Source organism: Ovis aries, chromosome 2 (assembly GCF_016772045.2).
Source record: "Ovis aries strain OAR_USU_Benz2616 breed Rambouillet chromosome 2, ARS-UI_Ramb_v3.0, whole genome shotgun sequence".
Taxonomy (NCBI): Eukaryota; Metazoa; Chordata; class Mammalia; order Artiodactyla; family Bovidae; genus Ovis; species Ovis aries.
In genome coordinates this window covers 118764557-118776209 of record NC_056055.1, presented here as the reverse complement: position 1 = coordinate 118776209, position 11653 = coordinate 118764557, and the positions used below count along the sequence as shown (strand labels likewise).

General features: G+C 43.0%; 1 long non-coding RNA gene across 1 annotated transcript in view; it reads right to left on the bottom strand.

Moving 5' to 3' along the window:
* LOC132659306 (uncharacterized) overlaps positions 1–11653 on the bottom strand; it is a 60929-nt gene that overhangs the window by 3431 nt on the left and 45845 nt on the right. Inside the window, exon 2 of the long non-coding RNA XR_009599583.1 lies at positions 6506–6594. This is a non-coding gene — a long non-coding RNA (uncharacterized LOC132659306). The remainder of the gene's footprint in view (positions 1–6505; positions 6595–11653) is intronic.

Sequence of the window (11653 nt, the reverse complement as noted above, 5' to 3'; positions counted from 1 at the left end):
CTTGAATCATCCCCAAACCTTCCCCCTCCCTGATCCATGCAGATGTTGTCTTCCACAAAACTGGTCCCTGGAGCCAAAAAGCTTGGGGACTGCTGTTCTATACAGACCACGTGTTCTTCCCTCTGTTGGTCTTGTTCAGTGGACTTACATAACATCCTCATTCTAAAGCATTCAGTTTCCAAAATAGCAGATATTTTCTGTTAGAATAATGAAGAAGGAAAAATTAGACAAAGGAGTGTGGGTTATAATGGGGAAAATGAGGAGAGGATAATAGGAATAGTAGAAAAATGAAGAAGGCAGGGGAAAAAAAAGGAGGGCTAGAGCAATGACGAATGTGGATGGTCTAATGCGAGAGTTCAGTTAACTAGGTCACTTGAACTGATGGGCAGGATAAGCCACTAGGACGCTGGAGCAAACGGAAGGCAAGTGGAAGGAACCTAACCCTTTTTCCAGGCGTGCATTTTGCAAGTTAGAATTTGCCTGTCCTAACCACACTGCAGGTGTGCCCCTAGAAATGCGTGCTCATGTGACTTGGCAGTCGTATTCTGACGGCACTCCTTCATTTTCTCATTTAAAGATAATTTGGCCGAACAATGATGTGTAAAATAATCCATCTAAATGTTTAAAGGCTCTTAACTTGTCTCAGCAATAGTTAAAGGAAGGAAATATTTCGGCTCTGAGTCTCAAAAGATCAGACTCCAAATGATTCGGGCTTTGTGAAGATTTATTTCTCTATGTAAAACCTAAACCCACTTTAGAAAAAACAGCTCACCTAAACCTACCAATATTGCTTGGGTTTGTTTTAGGACTAAGAGGTTTCTGTCCTTGCCTTTCATTTCACTATCTCTCCTGGTTCTTCTATTTTATGGGTTTTTTTTTTTTTTTTTTTTGCTGCAAGGCGTGTCAGATTTACAACGCCACCATCTACTCTACCCTTGGAAACTAGAAATCTTGTTATGGAGGAAGAGAGATACAGATGAAGTAAAAGCATAAAATTGGCTAGGTTAAAATCTCACAGTACTGCCTTTTGGCTTCCCAGCTGGTGCTAGTGGTAAAGAACCCGCCTGCCAACGCAGAAGAGGCCAGAGATGTAGGTTCGATACCTGGGTCATGAAGATCCCCTGGAGTAGGAAAAGGCAACCCACTCCAGTACTCTAGTTTCCAAGGGTAGAGTAGATGGTGGAGTTGTAATACCCTATAACACTCGTTTACAGTATCCCACACTGCATACAGAACAGGCTTAGAATAACTATACACATATCACCGCCACCAATATAATTACAAAGGACAGCTCAGGACTTCCCTCACGGTCCAGTGGTTAGGACTTTACCTTCCAATGGGGGCGACACTGGTTTGGTCCCTGCTTGGGGAGTTAAAATCTGACATGCCTTGCAGCCAAAAAAAAAACAAAAAACCATAAAATAGAAGCAATAATTTAACAAGTTCAATAAAGACTTTTAAAAACGGTCCACATTAAAAAAAAAATCTTTTAAATAAAACAATGGCTTAAGTTTTTTTTTCATATGCTCTCCTCACCCTCATCGTATTTTTATAGTTATATCTACATTATGTGAAAATATAGCTTTTACATATGGTACTCTTTTAATTCTCATTAGAGCTCTTAGCATTAGTTCTTCAGATAACTGTTTCAATGTCCACCACCAATTCTTCTACTGATGTCTATCTAATCATTTTGATTGTTTAAAACTCATCCTCCTCTAGATTCTTCAGGAAGGGCTAATGAGACCAATATTCTCTGAATCCTTGCATAATGATAACTGTCGTTCTGTGCCTTTTATGGTTGAAAGTCGGTTTTGCAGTATATAAAATCCTTGGTTTACATTTTGTTTCTTGTGTCTCTTAAATACGTTATTCCATTTTTTTTCCTGGCATAAAGTATAGCTGTCAAAAAAACCTGATGATAATCTACACTTTTTTACCTTTTAAGTCACTTTTGGTTTTGATTGCTAGAAATATGTCTTGGTGTTGATAATTCCAGGTCAACATTCTCAGCTACACAGTATGGTTTTTTAAAAGATATGTGACTTCATATTGTTTTTTATTAAAGAAAATTTCTCTTTAATTATAATTTTTAGTATTTGTTTTGTCCCCTTATTTTGCATTTCTTCTTCAAAAATTAGAGATAATATCCTGCTCATTGTTTCTTAGACATAACTTTGCAAGAACATTTGGCCTCAGTACTTATCTGTTCCTCATTTTTATGTAAAAATGGCTTTCCAGAACTTTTAGCAGGAGACATGGCTTTGAGTGACTTTTCTAACTGCATAAACTCTCTCTTCTGTGGTTTTCAAGAAGTGTTAAGACTCACCTTGCTTTATGAGGTTGCCAGGTTCTGTTCCCTTCCACCGCTTTTATCTGACCTCCTCTCTGTTCTCTGCCCAGCTCAGTTCTGACTCCACTCTCAGCATTTCCCTTCAGCGGGACCCTCTGTCCTGGAAGGCAGGTCAGTCTCTAGGGCAGCTTAAGCACCTTCAGTCTTTGTAGCAGACCCCTTGCACTCACCACCTACCAGACTGGGCAAAACGTGCCCACTCGCTTTCCGATAAACAGCCCTTGCCATCTAGGGATTCTCTTCTCAAGTCCACTGAAGTCCGTCAAACTTCACTGCTTCTTTCGGCTTTTCCTGCCCATGTGTTGACACAGGATTCAGGTTTTGCAGCTGTTGTTGGTCTGCCCTCACTCACATGTATTTTGAAGTTTGTATGGGTGCCTTGTAGCCAAGCATCAGTATAAATGTTGTCCATGGGATTTTAAGTTTTGCCAAGTTGTTGTTCTCTATGATTTTATGTTAAGATTTAGATTAAAAATGACACTGCTGCTGCAGTCATCTCCCTAGAGCCCACCACGTAGATTTAAACTACTCTCTTTAAGTAAAGCCCACATTTTCACAAGAATTAGGAACAAAAATTATTAATAACTTCCTAAGCTTTGATAATTTTATTATAACTTCAGCAGAGTTTAGAAAATGTATTTTCCATGTTATAAAATCCTAAGAACTTTGGAGCAGTGTAATTTTTGTTTTATTTCTGGTGCAATTAAAGAAAGAACATTTCTTTGTTCCTGAACCAGTTAAAAATATTAGGTGCTCCATGTATTAATGGAGACTTCCCTGGTGGCTCAGATGGTAAAGCATCTGTCTACAGTGCAGAAGACCCGGGTTCAATCCCTGGGTCGGGAAGATCCCCTGGAGAAGGAAATGGCAACCCACTCCTGTACTATTGCCTGGAAAATCCCATGGACAGAGGAGCCTGGTAGGCTACAGTCCATGGGGTCGCTAAGAGTCGGACATGACTGAGCGACTTCACTTCACTTCATGTATTAATGGAAACCAACTTTATATAAACCTTTGGTATAAGGCAAGTATAAGCTGATGATCAAAGAAATGATAATTTTCATTGTAGTAAAAGAGGACGTGTGTTTGCGCAGTGTTTTCATATATGTTATCTTATTTCATCCTCAAAATAACTCTCTTAGGGAGGTACTATTATCAGTCCCATCTTTCAGAAGAAGCAGTTGAGCTTAGAGGACTTAAAAGACTTGTTTCAAGACACTGGCTTTGGGACTCTTAACCCGTCTATGTGTTTACTCGTCCTCTGAGGGCTCAGTTTGGGAGAGATCCCGGTGCAGCCACATGGGAGGAAGTGGAAACTGCCTGGCAAGCTCTGTGGTCAAATACTTCTTGAGGACCCCTAGGGTGACAGGTGCTGCAGGCAGATCTCCCTCACAGGCTGGCTAAGAGCCTTGTAGCCGGAGACAGCGGCATTTGAACCTGAGTTTCTAAACTCCAGCGCCTGTGGTTTGCTTTTGCCTGCTGGCTAAGGTCAGTGCCAGCAGGGCGCTTTGTGTGGCCCGCAGCGCTTGGAGCGGCTCCATGCGGCATCGCAATACCTGCATGTTGCTGGACATGAGTTGCTTCACTCCGTGGCAGATGTGAAAGGACAGGGTCGGCACTTCTGGAGCCTGCAGCACAGCTCTTCCAGTGTTTACTCGGCCTACTCGGAACGGCAGAGAAGAGAATCCTGTCCCAACCTCCAGGCATGCTAATCTCTTATTGTAAAATCCATGCACTTTTTATTATTATTTCAAAATTTTTGTTTGTGCTGGGTCTTCACTGCAGCACAGGCTTCTCTAGCTGTGGTCCTCGGTCTTCTCTAGAGGTGGTGCTTGGTCTTCTCTCGTTGCCCAGTACAGGAGCCAGAGTGTGTGGGCTCAGTTGCCTCGGGGCATGTGGGATCTTAGTTCTCTGACCAGGGATCAAACCTGTGTCCCCTTTTAATAAATTACCCTAGGAGAGAAGGGGGCAGGCTGCAAGAGAATAAATGGTCCTGAGGGGAGCAGAGAAAATCTGGCCCCAGGGAATGGGCATGCAAGCTCCCAGGAAAACAGTGGTAATGGGTCCTGGGGACCTCATTGCCTCACCGCCTGGAAGGTGAGGCACTGGACCACTGGAAGGTGAGGCACTTCACCACTGGACCACTAGGGAAGTCCCCTCGTGCAACTTTTAAATTCTACTTCACAATATATCTGTGCTACTAAACATAGAAAGCATATTTTCCATACACATCAGGAAGCAAAATCTTTGTGATAAGGAGACATAGCCTGTTTTCGGATGGCTCTTAGTACCTCCTGGCACATTACATACTCTAAAGTGCTCCTCAGTTTGAAAGCATAAGAAGAAATACAGACATGTAGACTGGGGCTCCATCTTGGGAGTTTGAAGGTTTTGCTAAATCTCTGGACTTTGTTCTGTAGACACTGAGGGTCCAATAAAGCATTTCAAGAAAGAAAGGGAACGGGTCAGTTTTGTCTTAGAGGAATGGTTCTGAATTTCCTTGATCACCATCTCTAGTAAGAAATACGTGTTACATGCCAATTCATAGGCACATTATATATTCAGTTCAGTTCAGTCGCTCAGTCGTGTCCAACTCTTTGCAACCCCACGAATCACAGCACACCAGGCCTCCCTGTCCATCACCAACTCCCGGAGTCCACCCAAACCCATGTCCATCGAGTTGGTGATGCCATCCAGCCATCTCATCCTCTTTCGTCCCCTTCTCCTTCTGCCCTCAATCTTTCCCAGCATCAGGGTCTTTTCAAATGAGTCAGCTCTTTGCATCAGGTGGCCAAAGAATTGGAGTTTCAGCTTCAACATCAGTCCTTCCAATGAACACCCAGGACTGATCTCCTTTAGGATAGACTGGTTGGATCTCCTTGCAGTCCAAGGGAAAGAGTCTTCTCCAACACCACAGTTCAAAAGCATCAATTCTTCAGCGCTCAGCTTTCTTTATAGTCCTACTCTCACATCCATACATGACTCCTGGAAAAACCATAGCCTTCACTAGACGGACCTTGGTTGGCAAAGTGATGTCTCTGCTTTTTAATATGCTGTCTAGGTTGGTCATAACTTTCCTTCCAAGGAGTAAGCGTCTTTTAATTTCATGGCTGCAATCACCATCTGCAGGGATTTTGAAGCCCAGAAAAATAAAGTCTGACACTGTTTCCACTGTTTCCCCATCTATTTGCCATGAAGTGATGGGACCAGATGACATGATCTTAGTTTTCTCAATGTTGAGCTTTAAGCCAACTTTTTCACTCTCCTCTTTCACTTTCATCAAGAGGCTCTTTAGTTCTTCACTTTCTGCCACAAGGGTGGTGTCATCTGCATATCTGAGGTTATCGATATAAATAAAAATTTGATGAAACTTTATTCACCTTTATATTGTCCACCCTAACCTCGTTCATCTAGAAAAAGTTAATGCAATCCACTAAATTGGTTGCACACCCCCTACTGCACTGCACTTCAGGTAACCAGAGAATTTACATACTTCATTAATATGTCAAATGAAACAGAACTGTATTCATTAAGAAACACTTTAATGATTCTTCCAGGAGGGTTAGAGAGATTACTGGGAAGGAAGAGGCAATGAGGTTCACAGGACCCATCTACCCATTACCTCTGTTTCCTGGGAGCCTGCACGCCCTTTCCCTGGGGCCAGATTTTCTCTGCTCCCCTCAGGACCATACATTCTCTTGCAGCCTGTGCCCTTCTCTCCTAGGATAATTTATTTCAAACAGAACCTTCTCCAATCATCCCACTTGAGAAGACCCGTAAGTGGGAGAGAGTAATCTCTGTCTTGAACTTTAACCCTCTCCCAGGTAGAGGACACCTGAGGGCCAGATGCAGCACACCCTGAAGCTGTTGGCGTTAGCTTGCTAAGGCTGCCGAGACCAGGTACTGGCGACCCGGTGATTGACTAAACAGAAACGGATTTTCCCGCAGCTCTGCAGGCTACCATTTAAGACTAAGATGTCAGCAGGGTTGGTTTCTTCTGAGGCCTCTCTCACTTGCTTGCAGACGGCTAACTTCTCCCTGTGTCTTCGTGGGATCTCCCTTCCGTGCGTGGCTCTGTGCTAATCTCTTACAAGGAGACCCAGTCGGACTGAATTAGGGCCCACTCATAAGACATCATACGCACTTAATTACCTCTTTAAAGGCCCAGTTTCCAAATACAGTCACATTTTGAGGCACTTGAGTTTAGGACTTCAACAAGTGAAGGGGAGACAAAATTCAGCCTGTAAAAAATTAATGAACAGAAATCTCAGTTAAGGAGAGTCAAGAGACCAGAAGGGGGAGCTCTCATGCCCTCGGATGAGCCCAGTAGGAAGAAGACTTCTTCCCTGGTAAGAGCCCAGCCTGACAGTCAGAGCTCACCCGCTGAAAAGCCATGGACTCCCTGTTTACTATACTGCTTGCCCCGCACTTCTTCCCCCTCTATAAGAGTTCTCCTCTCCATTTCGGGGGACATGAGGCTCACCTGGTTGCACACTGTGAACTGCAACTCATTGTTAATACTAAATAAGCCCATTTTTGCTGGAGAAATAACTAGCAGTCTATTTGTTTTAGGTTAGTCCATAGCACCATTGATGTTTATTTTTTATAAAGGAATCATTTTTTATAAATGACTTTATAAAGTCATTTTTATGTTCTACAAAGTAAATGCCAAGACACCACCATTACAAACAACATCACAGCTATTCTCATAATATAATGAGTTCAGTTACTTAATTGTATTCTGGATAGATAGATTTTCCATTTTAGTGCCCCCCCGACCCCAGGAGAGTCTTGGAGGCTACCAACTTTACTTTTTAAAAATAAGATTTTAGTTTTTTATTTTACTTAAAATTAAAAAGTACTGTATACTTAACTGCTGCCCAACTGTTTCATCTTACCCTTGACTGGATGTCCTCAACACATAAAAAAACAAAATTGCATGAAGAGCTGGTAAATGGCAATTAAAGGATTTCAGTAAAAGAGAAGAGAAAGACAAGAAATCTTTTATTTGGGATTCAGTGGATTTTTTCATAAAAAAACAAAATTGCATGAAGAGCTGGTAAATGGCAATTAAAGGATTTCAGTAAAAGAGAAGAGAAAGACAAGAAATCTTTTATTTGGGATTCAGTGGATTTTTTCAGAAAAAATCTGACAAGCCCTTTCTCTCTTTGGGAAGTTCAGCAAGAAGCAAGCCCAGCAGATCGGAATTAGCTCAGAGGGAAAACACAGGCTAAGAACAGGAGCAATGGGACATGAACTCTAGCTAAGCTCTGGTCTGATAAGCCACTTCTCAGCCAGGAAGCTCCTATGATTACAGATGGACTGGGTGTCTCCTGCCCCGGCCTGCGGTCCACAGACGGGCCCTGCGGCACCAGACAGGGCTCTTCCTCGTCTGCATCTTCTGCAGCGCCAGCCCCGTGCCTCTCCTCCTGCCTCTCACCTCTCTGTGGAGTTGTGAACGCTCTGCAGCTTCTGCCTCTGAGCTTCCCATTTAACATTTCAGGAGGCTGCTGTGGGTGGGGGCCAGTGCCCTTGTTTCCCATTGGTCAAACTTCCTAGACTCCCCACTCTATTCCTTGGCCAAGTCCTTTTCAGCTCTCTGAATCTGTGCTTCATTCTAGAGATGTGGTTTTTCATCAAGATGATCTCTATGATTCCTCTTCACCCTAATGTTATATGAGTCTATTCTTCAGTTTTACACTTTCATGCAGATTAAAAAGAAATCCCATGTACAATTACAAAAGAAACTCAATATAGATGCCGTTGCCTAACAGATAGGAGGAGAAAAGTACCACCTTTCTTCTTTAAGCTTATTTTAGGTAGAAAATTTAAGCATACATCACGACTGAAGCGACTTAGCAGCAGCGCAATTACCTATGGGTCTTCAACTTGCTCCTTTGTTCTGCCTTGGGCCACTCATTTATAGAGGCAACTCTGAATGAGTTCACTGCTGGAACTACATGTAAGCTGAAACATTGTCCTTCAGTGACACTGGCAGGTTCACCACTAATTATCAGGCTAACTCAATTCAGTTCAGTCACTCAGGCATGTCAGACTCTTTGCAACCCCATGGACAGCAGCACGCCAGACCTCACTGCCCTTCACCATCTCCTGGAGCTTGCTCAGACTCATGTCCATTGAACTGGTGATGCTGTCCAGCCATCTCATCCTCTGCTGTCCCCTTCTCCTCCTGTCTTCAATCTTCCCCAGCATCAGGGTCTTTCCCAATGAGTCGGCTCTTCTCATCAGGTGCCCAAAGTATTAGAGCTTCAGCTTCACCATCAGTTCCTCCAATGAATATTTCCTTTGACTGATTGGTTTGATCTCCTTTAGGATTGACTGGTTTGATCTCCTTGCAGTCCAAGGGACTCTCAAGAGTCTTCTCCAGCACCACAGATCAAAAGCATCAATTCTTTGGCACTCTGTCTTCTTTATTGTCCAACTCTCACATTCATATGTGAGAAAAACCATAGCTTTGAACTTAGTTGGCAAAGTGCTGTCTCTGCTTTTAATATGCTATCTAGGTTTGTCGTCAGGCTAACACACATATAATTTTGAAAAAATGTCATTTAAAAAATTCAAAATGACTATCTGTGAGATGGCATTATCAGCAATGCTTTGCTTTTCAAAATTAGAATTGCTAATGAATTGTTTTCTAATGCTTTTTTGTATGAAATTAAAAGATGCTTACTCCTTGGAAGGAAAGTTATGACTAACCTAGATAGCATATTGAAAAGCAGAGACATTACTTTGCCAACAAAGGTCCATCTAGTCAAGGCTATGGTTTTTCCAGTGGTCATGTATGCATGTGAGAGTTGGACTGTGAAGAAAGCTGAGCGCCGAAGAATTGATGCTTTTGAATTGTGGTGTTGGAGAAGACTCTTGAGAATCCCTTGGATTGCAAGGAGATCCAACCAGTCCATTCTAAAGAGATCAGTCCTGGGTGTTCTTTGGAAGGAGTGATGCTAAAGCTGAAACTCCAGTACTTTAGCCACCTCACCTCCAATGAGAGTTGACTCATTGGAAAAGACTCTGATGCTGGGAGGGATTGGGGGCAGGGGGAAAAGGGGATGACAGAGGATGAGATGGCTGGATGGCATCACTGACTCGATGGACGTGAGTTTGAGTGAACTCCAGGAGTTCGTGATGGACAGGGAAGCCTGGCGTGCTGCGATTCATGGGGTTGCAGAGTTGGACACGACTGAGCGACTGAACTGAACTGAACTGATGGGTATTTTCTTAAGATAGTCACATTTGCAAAATGGCTTTGCACTGTCTTCTCTTCGCGCCCACTCATGGCCCACACATGCCTGGCCTCCTCCTCCTTGCTGACTCACGGGCCCAGCCTCTGCCCACACTCACACTCAGTGACCTGGCAGCTACTGTCAAGCCCTCCTTTGTTCTCCTACAAGTCCGCCTGCGGGTCTGCTCTCCTTTGCACAGGTAGACACATTCATGCTTCCCCTGCTCAGCACCCAAAGCACAAGCATGGCTTAAGGGAGGGGAAGAATAGTGTTTTCAATGATCCTCGTGTTCCATTTAATTAGCAAGCTCTATCTACACACGACTAGCTGACAAACCGCCCTCTGATTCTCAAACTACTCTTCCTAAACTCCCTCATACACAGTAATTGGGTTTTTTAATTAAAAAAAAAAAAAACCCTACCAAAATATATGTGTATTTTCATGTTGCAATTTTTTTCAGTGACAATGGCTGTCCTTATCTTTTGTCCACACTGAAATATTTTACTCGCATCTTGAAGCGAATGGGTATACCAATGAGACAGTGGCTCGCTGGGATGGTTATTTGTAATGCCAGTACCTGAGCTAAAGCTGGAATCAATAGGCTGCCTGACAAGATTAATTGGCTGTGGGTCATGCCAGAGCAATTCCAGAGCCAACACTAGAAACAAGGGGCAGCCCACTCATTAAAAACCCGCCAAGGCATACTCTTGGGGAGGCAGGCCCCAGAGGAGGCAAGAAGGCCAGCCTGTACTCCCTGTGTGTATTTATAAGGCTACCAGAAAGGCCTTCCTCAAATCACCCTCAACCTGATGTTGTCATGCCTACAATCCCAGCATTAGAGAGTCATTCCTGAACCTTCTCAGTATTTAAAGTATGAAGAATTAGAAAGAGGCTGCTGGTGTTTCTTCCCATTTGTGGTAACTACTTATCTTTCCAAGGAGCTCAGATTATATGACACATGGTGTGAACAGAATCTATTCTTCAATATTACAGATCCACTCTTTAATAGGAAATATGAGCATTGGGGTGGATTTTAAGAAGCACACAGTTGAATTTGTGTTGATATTTTTTGGTTTTGGTTTGTTGTTTGGCTATCTCTATATTAAGCGACCCCATGGACTGCAGCCCACCAGGCTCCTCCATCCATGGGATTTTCCAGGCAAGAGTACTGGGGTGGGGTGCCATTGCCTTCTCCGATATTAAGCTGAAGTGCACTCCTTGAGGAAGGCTAGGACCATTTCTCTTTCTTATTTATATTTCTGAGCTATTGTTCAGTCGCTAAGCCATGTCTGACTCTTTGCAACCCCATGGACCACATGGGTCCCTGTCCAGGCTTCCCTGTCCTTCACTATCTCCCTGGGTTTGCTCAAACTCATGTCCATTGAGCCAGTGATGCCATCCAACCATCTCAACCTCTTTTGCCTCCTTCTCCTCTTGCCCTCAGTCTGTCCCAGCATCAGGGTCTTTTTCAATGAGTTGGTTCTTTGCATCAGGTGGCCAAAGTATCATGCCTAATAAGGCTGGAAAATTGTTACCTACCCCTGGTAATTTCTCTTATCAATACTAAACCTTTAGGGCCAATTTTATTTTACTTTTCATCCACCATTATTTTACTCTTTATGTTGAATATAACTACTTTTTTCCTTTAAATTTCCACAATGTTGGGTCCACTGTCTTACATATTTAATCACTTTCTCTCTTGTATCATGTTTAATCTTAGAGCTCATCATGGCTTATAAGGACTTTTAAGTTAATCTCTATATGATTTATACATCCTATGCAAAGATCCCTATATTAAAAAAAAAACTCCTCACATAGAAAGATGCAAGCAAAGTATGAAAAGCAAGAAATAAATGTCTCCTGGGCCACCCCACAGCGACAGAGGGGGTCTGATTGCCACGACATTTCCAGCTATGAGCTTCCAGTTAAAGATGGTGAAAGGAACACAGCACATTATCTCTTCTCAGCAGAAATCAGAAGAGGGATTATAAATAGATGCAAGATTTCAATAAATATTTGGTGGCAAGAGAATGGAGGAAATTTAACTGGCCCAATG